This window comes from Dipteris shenzhenensis, chromosome 15 (genome assembly GCF_047967505.1).
Source record: "Dipteris shenzhenensis isolate YYH24624 ecotype China chromosome 15, Dip_SZ_1.0, whole genome shotgun sequence".
NCBI classification, from domain to species: domain Eukaryota; kingdom Viridiplantae; phylum Streptophyta; class Polypodiopsida; order Gleicheniales; family Dipteridaceae; genus Dipteris; species Dipteris shenzhenensis.
In genome coordinates, this window is record NC_141610.1 from 37,234,741 (window position 1) to 37,246,236 (window position 11,496).

The 11,496-nt window shown below is 41.3% G+C and overlaps 1 long non-coding RNA gene and 1 pseudogene across 2 annotated transcripts; both read left to right on the forward strand.

Annotated features, from left to right (window-relative positions):
• The first annotated feature begins 6,092 nt into the window (after positions 1-6,092).
• LOC147893757 (uncharacterized) lies at positions 6,093-7,583 on the forward strand (annotated as a pseudogene).
• On the forward strand, positions 7,572-8,146 carry LOC147893758 (uncharacterized). 2 transcript variants are annotated; one of them, XR_015542257.1, is made up of 3 exons: positions 7,572-7,649; positions 7,745-7,902; positions 8,067-8,146. It is a non-coding gene; the product is annotated as an uncharacterized LOC147893758 (long non-coding RNA). The 2 variants fall into 2 exon arrangements; XR_015542258.1 differs by having other exon boundaries at positions 7,576-7,649; positions 7,754-7,902.
• Positions 8,147-11,496: the final 3,350 nt, after the last annotated feature.

The window sequence follows — 11,496 nt, forward strand, 5'->3', positions numbered from 1 at the left end:
CTTCAAGACACTCTCTTATTTCTTACATCCTAGTGCTTCTAGTTAACTTGTATTCGTCTTTCACTTTATGTCTTTCCTCACTTTCTATCGCTCTCTCTCTCTCTCACTTGTAATATATTTCACTCCCAAGTATCAATTCCCAATGCTCCACTCACTTAAAGTACAGCATTCCCAATGCTCTGCAAAATTTTATTCAGTTGGACAATCTCCACTCACTTAAAGTAGAGCATTACCAATGCTTCTCTCACTTTATTCCAACCCTTATCCTTATCATAGTGAACACATCGTGCCTTAGTGCACTTGTATTCTTCCATCCTAGTCCTTCCACAAACACTCTCTTATTTCTTACATCCTAGTCCTTCTTAGTAACTTGTATTCTTCTATCCTAGTCCTTCCACAAACACTCTCTTCTTTCATCCATCCTAGTAACTTGTATTCTTCTATCCTAGTTCTTCCACAAACACTCTCTTCTTTCATCCATCCTAGTGCTTCTCATTAACTTGTATTCTTCCATCCTAGTCCTTCCACAAACACTCTCTTCTTTCTTCCATCGTAGTCCATCTCCCTTTCTTTATCATCTCCCTACCCATGGATGTCCTTGGCATTGTCAAAGACGTGGAGTTCGGAATTAACAGTCTCAAAGAATGGATTGCTGACCAAGGAGCACAGAGAGAGGCCAAAATTTGACAAGGTTCTCCTTTGACATACATGGAGAGAGAGGAATTTGATGCCCAAAGGCACGCAGAGAGGGAGGAGACTCTCAAGATAGCAGAGAGTGAAAGACTTTTAAGACGTATGATAAAAGCACGACAAGGTCTCTTAGACTTCTTAAGTAACCTTTGTTATCGCAGCTCTCGTCATGGGCGATTTGATGTGGATGCTGAGAGAACAATAAGAGCCTCACAGAGAAATCATAAAGAAACAATTTGTGATTGCTGAAATTTCTTCTTTGCATGTAATTATGTTGAGGATACAGCCGTGGAGGTAGTGAAAGATTGGGTTATTGAGAAGATAAGAGAGACCAATGATGAGATCTTCTAGACTTTGGGTGATTAAGAAGATAAGAGAGACTGTATTAAGGTGTTTTTAAACACCATATGGCTTTGAGTTATATGATCTACTTCTTGTATAAATGTGATGTGCTCTTTTTGAAATGTACTCTAGTTTTAATAACATGTCACCCTATTTTTTCTAATTTGATTTTTTAAAATCTTACTTTTTGTCTCTTTTAACAATGTGATGTCCTCTGTTTTTAATGTACTCTAGTTTTAATAACATCTCACGTCATTTTTTCTAATTTGATTTTTTAAAATCTTCCTTTTTGACTCAATGTTTTGTTTTATACGAGCCTCTTTTTTTTAAATGTTTTACCCAAAATTATCTCACAAAATGAAATTGGATAGTGCACGAGTCCAAAATTAATGAAATAGGTGTTATGCTTGAATTGCAAATATTTGAGAAAGAGAGAAAGAGTTGTAAAAGTAAATCTGGAGGCATGGAAAGATTTCCCCTAAAGAGCAGCATCCTTTTTGTCAATGAATAAAAACTATGAAGCAAAGTGGATGCCTTTCATACATATAAAGAATAGCTAGGTAAGAATCTTGGGGATCCGCCGATGTATGCTCAAGTCCTTAAGCCAACAGACTCAAAGAATTGGATGCATCTTCAAGTAACGTTAGATCTTCAGACCACTAGAGGGACACAATGGACAAATTTTAATGATCATATGGCTCCATGAGCTGGTTTGCACTTTTCACATCACTATAATCTCTAGCACAAACCACTTCATTCCCTAGCAAGATCACCAAAAGAAATTTTCTTGAAGCATGTCATTGCATGCTAGCACTTTGGTTAGGCTAGTCATGTTGTGCCTTTGCATTTTCTTTAGGTGTGCAAGTTGGTTTTATTTGAGAACTGCCATTTGTATGGCCGTGTGGGAGGTGAGAAATAGGATAGTTTTCCAACGTAGAATCCCAGTCGGCCTCAGGGAATCAACCATGCTAGTCTTGGCCACCCTTTTAATATACACGGCATTTTATGAAAAAAAAAAGCTAGCCGACTAGGAACCTTTTAATGAAGTAGCTTTAAAAAAAAAAAAATGGTTGGCATATATGATAAGAAAATAAGATACATGCAATATTTGGCCAACTAAAGGAGGGCACTTTGCCAGCCAGCCTACCTAGGGAAAACAAACAACAACATCTCTCAAACATTGAGAGATGGAAGAATATTTCTCATGGAACATGTCTAAATAACATGGAAACTAGGTTGTGGCAAGCAGCCTTTCCGTGATTGAGCATGTAATTACTAACTCAAAATCAAACTTGAATCCTAGCATTTTATCAAGTTTTCAAAAGGAGAAAGGGAATGAGTAAAAATGTGGATATGAGACACAACACACGGTCCGTTGTTAGGACCCAATCTTCCCGATAAATGTCAGGGGTGGTGATTTATTATTGACTTGGCCATATTGTTTGTGCATTGTGGGAGTTGAAGCCCACCAAATACATGAATAAGACAATGCTCACAAGAGCTCAAAACTGATCCTCATTGCAGTCTATACAATATTGTTATGTGGACTACAATCATATGAATAAAGGTTCGATCTTGTATCCAGCTTGGATTCCCTTGCTCCCTCACATCGAGAACATGCATCAAAAGAGAGGAATGTTGTAAGAATCCAGGTTGAAAACAAGCAATTTTGCATGGATGAGCAATTGAAAATATTGGTATCATAATATGTAATATATAATTATTATAACCACTAGTGTGGGCGGGGACGCAGCGCGCTTCCTTCCCCAAAGAGTTATAATCCGAGGGAATGAGCCCTTCCCTGTGCACCGAGAATATAATCGTCGAGAATGTCTTGCGAATGGATAAGATACTAGCATATTACCTAAATGTCAATAGTCATAGTCGTAGTCGAACGCTGGTAAAATCACCACGGGCAACTGCTAATACTTTCTTTGCTCCAGCTTTTGCTGCAAACAAATTGGAACCATTAAGGTGAGAAAGTAGCTTGAGGCCAGCTCTCCCAAACTTCACCTGTCCATAGTAGCAAAGAAACATGATGAAAGGGCCAAACATTTCATACCTTAATATGCATGTTCTACACCCTAAGTCCATCACAATAGCACCTTTCAAGAGTAGAGGATTTCTTGTGATTGCCATTTCATATGTCGCTTTTCGAATCTACATAGCTTTCCCATTGTCACACGACTTGAAATTAAATATTGTCAAGAACAAGCTAAACAATGCAAAGACAATGAGATCAATCTTGTTGGTGGAAATTGACATCCGAATTAGGCCCAAGTTCAAATTAAACTTTTCTTAGAGAGTGAAAAGTTCGCCTATAATTTCTTCATGACTCACACCGTTGGAGCCTATCGCAAAGAAAAACATCCACTGAACAATCATCCTAGCGTTATACACTATGTGGTATACAAAATATTGCTATACAATGTAAGATGTAATGAGCTACTAGTTGTTGATCACAACATGAACCCAATATACTAGCATTGACTGTGTCAATATGTCATCCATGATTAACACACCATAACTCCAATGGTCCTTCACCCATGTCATGAGGTAGATGGGGATTCTTTGTCCATTTTGGATGGTGATGAACCCCTCATCAACACCTTTGACACCAACTTGAAAAATACCTCCTGGCCCATTCCTCCGAACCTATACATGTAAATAGTGTTGTTACCTTAGTCCAAAACACACACACCTCCATATCTGGATAACCTAAAAACAATAGAAAACAATTTGAAGGAAACGAGCTAAGGAAGGGAAAGGTACCCTTCCTATGTTTAGCCCTTTGGGATCTAAGACCATGGTGGTTCGTAGTGCTGTAGGATCATTAGGGAGAAGCTTATGGTGTTTAATAAAAGCTTTGGTATAAGCCCTTATAAAAAAATACAAGTTTTCGCTTCTTCTAGGTTCTTCTCCTACTCTTTTCTTCTTCTTCTTCTTCTTCTTCGGCTACAACCTTGAGTTGCATCCCACTTTCCTCAAGTTTCTCCTCTTTTTGTATTCTTGCTTTTCTTTCTTCTTCCTTCCTGCTCAAATCCACCAATGCACTTGCTAGCTTACTAATTTCGTGAAGGAAGCCTGATCCATGTTGTAGCCAACTCCATCCCTTTTGTCCTTCAAGATTCAAAAAGCTCCACAAGACAAGGCCCCAAGAATTTGATGAAATCCGTGATGGCATCATACTCCATTAGCATGCTATCGCCACACTTATATACTTCTTCCGTCATGTAGCACATATCATTGTAGACTTCAACAAATGGAAATCTCAGCTTGAAGGTCTCCCTGGTGAGGGCATGGTCCGGGATCGAACTCTTCCTAGGATCCTCTCTTTTTTCAAGCCCTCCTCGCTTCTTCTTGGTGTTGGGATTTCTTTTGTCCCATCCTCTTTTGATGAAAGAGGCTCCTTTGGTACTGCCAACACTGTCCCTTCCACAAAAGGCTCCTTCTGCCTTCTATGTCTGCTTCTGCTACTCATGCCAACCAAGGCCCCCCTCAAGCCTGCCATTATAGAGAGTGAATGGGTCACACGATTCTTCTACAGAATCTTTTCCAATTCTTCTGTAAGCTGACCCACACATGAAGTGGTTTCTTTTTAGCTTTTCATTTTTTGGACCTTTGTTATATTTTTCTACGTAAAACATTGGCATGCCTTGAAATTAAACTTGGTCGATGGTCCCACCGTCCACGTAGCTTCAAAGCTTTTGCAATTTTGGAAGAGACGTTGAATATCAGTGTCAGCATAACAAACATATTGCTGACATGTTCATCTCCATTCTCAATCAACATATTGCTTTAGAGAACTCCAAAAGACTTGAAAAGAGCCAACCTAATTTAACCTCTTGCTTCCATAGGGTCTAGCTTTAAACTTTCATATTTGCTTAGTTTTTGAACCTGTCAAAGGTTCATCGTTGTACCATCTTGAGGTGCATTTTCTCATTCTTTTTTAGCATAATCTGAGCCAAGATAGCCAGGGATGATTCCACCACACTGCACGGCCGAACAGCAACACAGTCTACATTTTTTATGTTTTGGAACTGGCCTTGCATATTGGCATTGAAAGGAAATAAATCACTACTATTGAGGTATGCATGGTGAGGGCACTGCCAGGCAACATATTGCTTTACAAATTGGAAGACCGCTTGTTCTGTCCTTGTTCTGCCAAGGTTTTCAAAACATGGTATGCCTCTGGTATAAGCAAGAGAGATTGTGATTCGTTTCAGGAGAAGATACATGAAAGCAATGCTCAGTGATGATAAAGCCTGCATTATTAGAAGAGATCATACAAAGCTAATGCGAAACTTTTGCCTGCGAGATGCAAGTCATGTTCTCTGCAAACTCCTATTACAACAACTATGGATGAGCGAGGAAGATTGAACACAAGCTTTGAAGAAGTTGATGATTCCTTGGGATTGCCGGATTGCTCTCTGGGTCACATTGCGTTGTGATTGGATCAAGTATAATTAACATCAAGCGTGACATACTTTGTGCTTGCATTGACTATACAACAATCATCGACAATAGTCAGAAGACTAAAGTTGTGCATCAACCAATCTTCGTGAGGAGGTATAGCTTAACCCGTTCATTTTCTCTCCATGAATAATCAATGGCTAGAAAGGTGGATGACAAAGAATAGACAAAAGAGGCAAAGCACTAAGGGATGGGAAAGGAAAAAAACTAGGAGGACCTTTATCGTGCTAGAAAGTGGAGTGATTCGTGAAAGGAGCGAATTAGATAGAGCACTCAACCCCAGGTGATGGGATGGATGCACTCTTGGAGATTAGGATTGGCGAGGGTGCGAGTGTTGACAGCCAAATTGCATGCAAAGTAATTTTTTAGATTGAATTCTCTTACCTAGTTTACTGCCATCGACCTTCTGCAACCTGTCTAAATCTCCTGGAATACTATAACTCCCGAGCCTTTACAATTGGCAAAGATTATCTTGACTTTTAACGAGAAGGTGACCAAGTGACCACGTAGGCTTTGCAATGCCATCAAATTTGATGTTGACCTTTGACTCTCGATGGAGCTGTAAAAGCTTAATCGTGCGCCCCCGCGCTATTAGCCTGCGAAAAGAAGTCCTTGCATCAGCCCTTCAGTCTCTAGACGATGGCCCAGTCAAGCTCCGAGAAGAGCTGGATCGCTCGTAAGTTCTCAAGCGGAAAGAAACGCGATGACGCCGATAGAGGTCCGTTGAGTTCACTTAAACGGATCGAAGACACTTATGCGCGTATGTTGGAAGTGAAGGAGGTAAAGGAAGGCCTGAAGAAAACCTTTCAAACTGCGCGAATAGCCGTTTTCGGAAGGTCTGGATCAGGAAAGACGACCCTCATCCGGCTGGTCATGGGCGATGCTGGCCCAAGAAGTATCTCGAGAGGAACGGCAGGGAGGCAAGATATCGACCAAGAATGGCACAATCCAGACCCAGAGCTTCCCATCGTCATTCACGACAGCAATGGCATGGACACCAAGGGACAAGAGCGTGTTGATACCATAAAAAATTTCCTGGACAAGCATCAGAAGAGCCCCCACTTCTCGGAAAGAGTCCACCTAGTTTGGTATGTCATCAGCGCATCAGACTCAAGGTTTCTGGACGACGGGGACGTAATGAAGATCATTAGCGAATATGGTATCCCTGTACTGCTCATAATGACTCACAACGATTGGAAAGATGCCGTTGACCAGAATGTAACAGAACAGAACCTCGACAAGCTGTTGAGCGACGTGAAAAATAACGAAGATGTGAAAAAGAAAATGGTCAGAATGGGTAACAGAGTGCACTTGGATGATGATAACAAGCTAATCGGTCAGATGGATTTGAAGGCATTGAAGCTTCTGGCAAAGAGAACCAAGGAGCACATGGGTAAAGAGCTGAGGTACACGTGGGTCGCATCGCAGGCCGTCGACATGGATGGAAAGTTGGGTGCATCTGCGAAACTCATTGTGCGTTACAAGAGGGCGGCCGTCTTCACTTGCATTGTAGGGGCAATACCAGTTGCGGGCCAAAGAAACTCATCTGTTTATTTGTACGTGTTCTCAAAAGTTTGTGCAAGATCTGGCGGGTGCCACCAGATTTCGAGAAGGCTCTGTTGAAAATCGTCTTGACGAAGGAAGGCAAACATAGCGTCGTCCGAAGCTTGCTGAAGAATTTGTTGATGGCTGCAGGGTTAGTGGTCACCGTTGGGGCAACTGGTCTTACAGGGGGATTGGCAACGGCTACGGTTTTTGCAACGCTGGCTGTATTTGGCGTGGCGGATACCAGGGGCACCCAAGTGCTGTTGATGGCTTACTCCTTGTTGATATTGGGAACCATTTTGTATGTCAGGCGGATTCAGGTAGCTAAAGATAAGTGGGATGCAGATAAGTCTGTGGACAATTACATAAGTTTCTGCGAGGAGTTTGCCCAGTCCGAGTATGAGCAGAAACTGAAAAAAATTGCTCAGCAATCTCACTCGACTTGGGATACAATGATGCGCTCGAAGAAGGACCGTGGCAAGATCAAAACTCAAATCGTCCATTTCTTTGAGGACACGCGCGAGAGGCCCAACTCTCTCTTTACCCTCATGAAGAGTGATGATCTCAAGCCTGCAGGCGACTCTGACCAGCACACAAACGTATGAATTTTGAAAGGCATTGATTTCAAAGCATGTAGAGAATCTGTTTGTTACGAATGATCTTCACCTACGTAACGTCTGATGCTTGACTCCAGGCGCATCAGGCTGCAAAGGCTGAGGAGAACACAACTCGGCAATCTAGTGATGAGCAGTCTAGTGATGATGATGATTATGATGGAGGATCAGCAAACGATGATGATACGCGAGAGAGTGATTTTGAATAGTAATTAAAACCGTTGATGCTTCCACAAAGGTTAGTATTTTAAACTTGGGGTTTCAATTTTTCTAAGGTTTTTCTTGACAATTACATAATCTTTTAGCTAAAATATGACTAAATTACCTAAAATTTTACAAACTTTCCAAAAGTGAGAACATATTTTTTACAACAAGTTTCTATGAACATTGGATTGCTTGAAGGTGATCTCTCGAGGTTCTTTTGGAGGAATAATTGATGCTTAAGACTCCCCTTAGTTAGGATATTGCAATACTAGGTTAGGATATTGCAATACTAGGTTTGACCTTTGAAATAGTATTGGTTTGACTTTAGAAACTATTAAATTTTTGTGTCAAGTAGTTTGGGAAGTGCTAAATCCAACTTGTTTTGACCAATACAATTGTAAGAATATCATGCTAAGATGGTTTAGCTTTTGGTGTAATTTAAACATCAAGTGCTTTCCTCAACAATGTTTTACAACTTGATTGAAAAAGTGCAAAATGTTATCGAAATTATTGCATTCATTGTGCTAAAGATTTTTGTAAAGATCTCAATTGGGACAACAATGGACCAAGTTGTGATAAAGTGTAAATTCATGGTCAAAACTAGGCTTTAACTAGGATACATAATGTCATTCAAATTTATTGTTGTCAATGCCTCATACTTTTTTAAAAAACATGAATTTTTATATGTAAGTCAAGGTTTTGATAGCATTCTAGATGGCCCAGATATGGACTTTGGGTCGAATTCTAAAACAGTAGTAGTGGCATGAGGGAGTGAAAGAGGAAAGGGAGGGATTGTGACGGGATGGAGGGGGAGGTTTCGCAAGAGGGCAAGTGCAGAGTTCGATCATCATTGATAAGGGAGTGTAGAGAGGAGGAGAATGCAAGGGGAAAGTGGAGGATCCATGAGAGTTAGAAAAGGGAGGAACAAGAGAGGGAAAGGGAGGAGGAAGAAGTGGGAAGAAAAGGAAGAAAGAATGGAAGTGAGGTGGAGAGGGTGGTGGTGGAGATGGTGGTGGTAGGAGTAGTAAAGAAGATAGTGGACAAATAGAATGATGGAGAAGGGAGAATGGTGGAGAGGGTGGTGCTGGTCATAGTAGTGGTGGAGAAAATGGTAGTGGGAGAAGTAGAAGTAGTAGAGAAGATAAGGGGGGGGGGGGGGGGGGTAATGTAGCTAGAGAATTGCAAAGAAGATGGTAGTGGTGGTGGTGAAAATGGTGGAGGGGCAACTGGTGCATTTTTGGAAGACACAGCATGCTCGCCATGTTCAAAATTTATCCAATTGTTTCCTCAACTATGTAGGAAAAAACTCATCGTTGGCTGTTCACTAGTAGATTTTTGACCTTGAGAACTTCTCTCCAAAGACCTATACTCAACTAATGCTACAAATACATAGTTCAAAAGGATGCACAAATGGAAATAAATTTTGAATTCAATAAGATGGATTGCACCAAACCATACCTTGATTAACAAAGCTTGTTAAAGTATACAATAGCACCCATGCTACAAAGCATGAAGAGATGATGGTAATAATCTTCCATGCCCTTACAAAGGGATCCAATGGGACTTATGTGCTCTTGCTCAAGTTCACCTTGGATTTCTAGAATATATATCTTAGTATGGGATTTCTAGCACAGCTTTCTCATGGTGGGATCTCTAGTACACTACTCCAATGTCTAAACTATGTCGCTCATGTAGTGTGACTTCTAGCATGCCGCTCTTGCATTGTGGCTCTAGGCTTTGGGCATGCAACTTCTAACATGTTACTAAGTCCATATCTCCTTCAACTACATGGCAACTCTATGTCTACCATCCTTTAGCAATTCCTTGAATTTCCTTACTTTGTATCTCAACCAAGGCTACCTTATCTATCAAGCTACCCCTTCTTCCCATATAGGCATGCCAATGGTAGTGGCATAAGTCCATGACTGATGCCGTAAATTAATTTGGTAATCATAAAGATAGCTCTTGATTTCTACCTACTAGTAAAGTTAACACCTATAACGATGCTATGCTTTGTCATCTAGGCTATCGATAGGTTTACCCATCACTCTAAGCTAGAGATTCCAGCTTGTGATGGACCGTGCACAGAGTATGAGCTTAGAGTTGAGTTCCTGAATTGGGTTGATGCTAAGGAGGCACGTGCTTGGCTGGATATAATGTTGTTAGAAGCATTGCCCTCCGGAGATCCTACGATTCTCCCAGACCTTAATTGCATGTAGGTGGGTCAAGGCGAGTGGACCCTTAGCTAGCCACCTTGGTCACATCAATTGATCCCTCTACTAGTTAACTAGCTATGTGGGAGAGCCATCCTTTAGTGGAACCTTTGAGCCAAGGATACCTAGTTACCAACCGTCAAATCCTGTGGTGCAAAGCAATGAAAAAATGGACTTTGGGGGTAACACACTACCATGAACAATGCCTCCTCAACCCTCTATACCCAACATGGGTAGGTGGCACAAAAGACACTCCCTACCCTATGGCTGCACCTACCCTATAGACCGATACCCAACATGATTGCGCTTATGCCTAGGCCATTTCGAGGGCCTAGTGGGCTAGGACCTACCAATTCCACATTTTCACGACCAACAAGTTTCTGTATTCCATCTCCACTGTTGCTTAATTATGGCACTACACTTTCCTTGCAAGTAAATCCTCATGTGCCACCAATGGTGCTCATAAACAAAGCTATGAGGATCTTAGTGCAAACACTAGGAAGGGGGATGTGCCATCGTCCTTCATTGGAGGGATACCAACTCTTCAAAAAGTAAACTAGTCAATCGTCTCCAAACTCATCACTAAATTCCTAGGTGAAGGAGATCCAATGTCCCACATGGAAAGGTTCAAGCAAATTTGTGAGACCTTCGGGGACATAGGTGACTTGGATTAGGTCAATGCATTCGAATTAAGCCTTGATGGAAAAGTTGGCCAGTGATATAGGGTACTAAACCCTAAAGAGAAAATCAATTGGGATACACTTAGACAATCACCCAGTGGTCCCAAATGGATCCCTATCAACCAACTATATGAAGTCAAGCAGTGTTGCTACTCAAAGGTTACCCCCAGCCATTGTATCAACAACAAAGGCCATCCCTGACCTTGCTCGCACTACCAAATCCATCCAATCAAGGATAACAATTGATCATTCAAGGAGCCCCTCTAGCCAATCAAGGGAAATATAGGGCTCAAAACCTCCCATTGACTCCACTAATCTTGGTTCCTCATCCCCTACCACGTCGGATTACTCTTATGAACCAAGTAATAATTTAGGAGCCACCTAGTGAGTGGGAGAAACTAGAACATGCCCTATCAACAAGTGACTCGTCGTGATACGAGAGTCCCCTATACCAGTCTAGCTATGTAAGTCATTACATCATGTAGGAGAAATAGTATATCTCCATGTATCAAATGGCTCCTTCCATTCAAAAAGCCTAGGATATGAATGCCTTAACATGTAGACCATCTATACAATGCTATAAATGTTAAGGTCCCCACCACTGAGTTAGTGAGTGTCCCTATAAGATGCCAACAAATCAACTGGTGGCTTGTTTTAAATGCCAAGGACCTCCCTTCCTAATGGAACACACTCAGAAGGATGATCAACCGCTACTTGCAACAACCACCACTAATA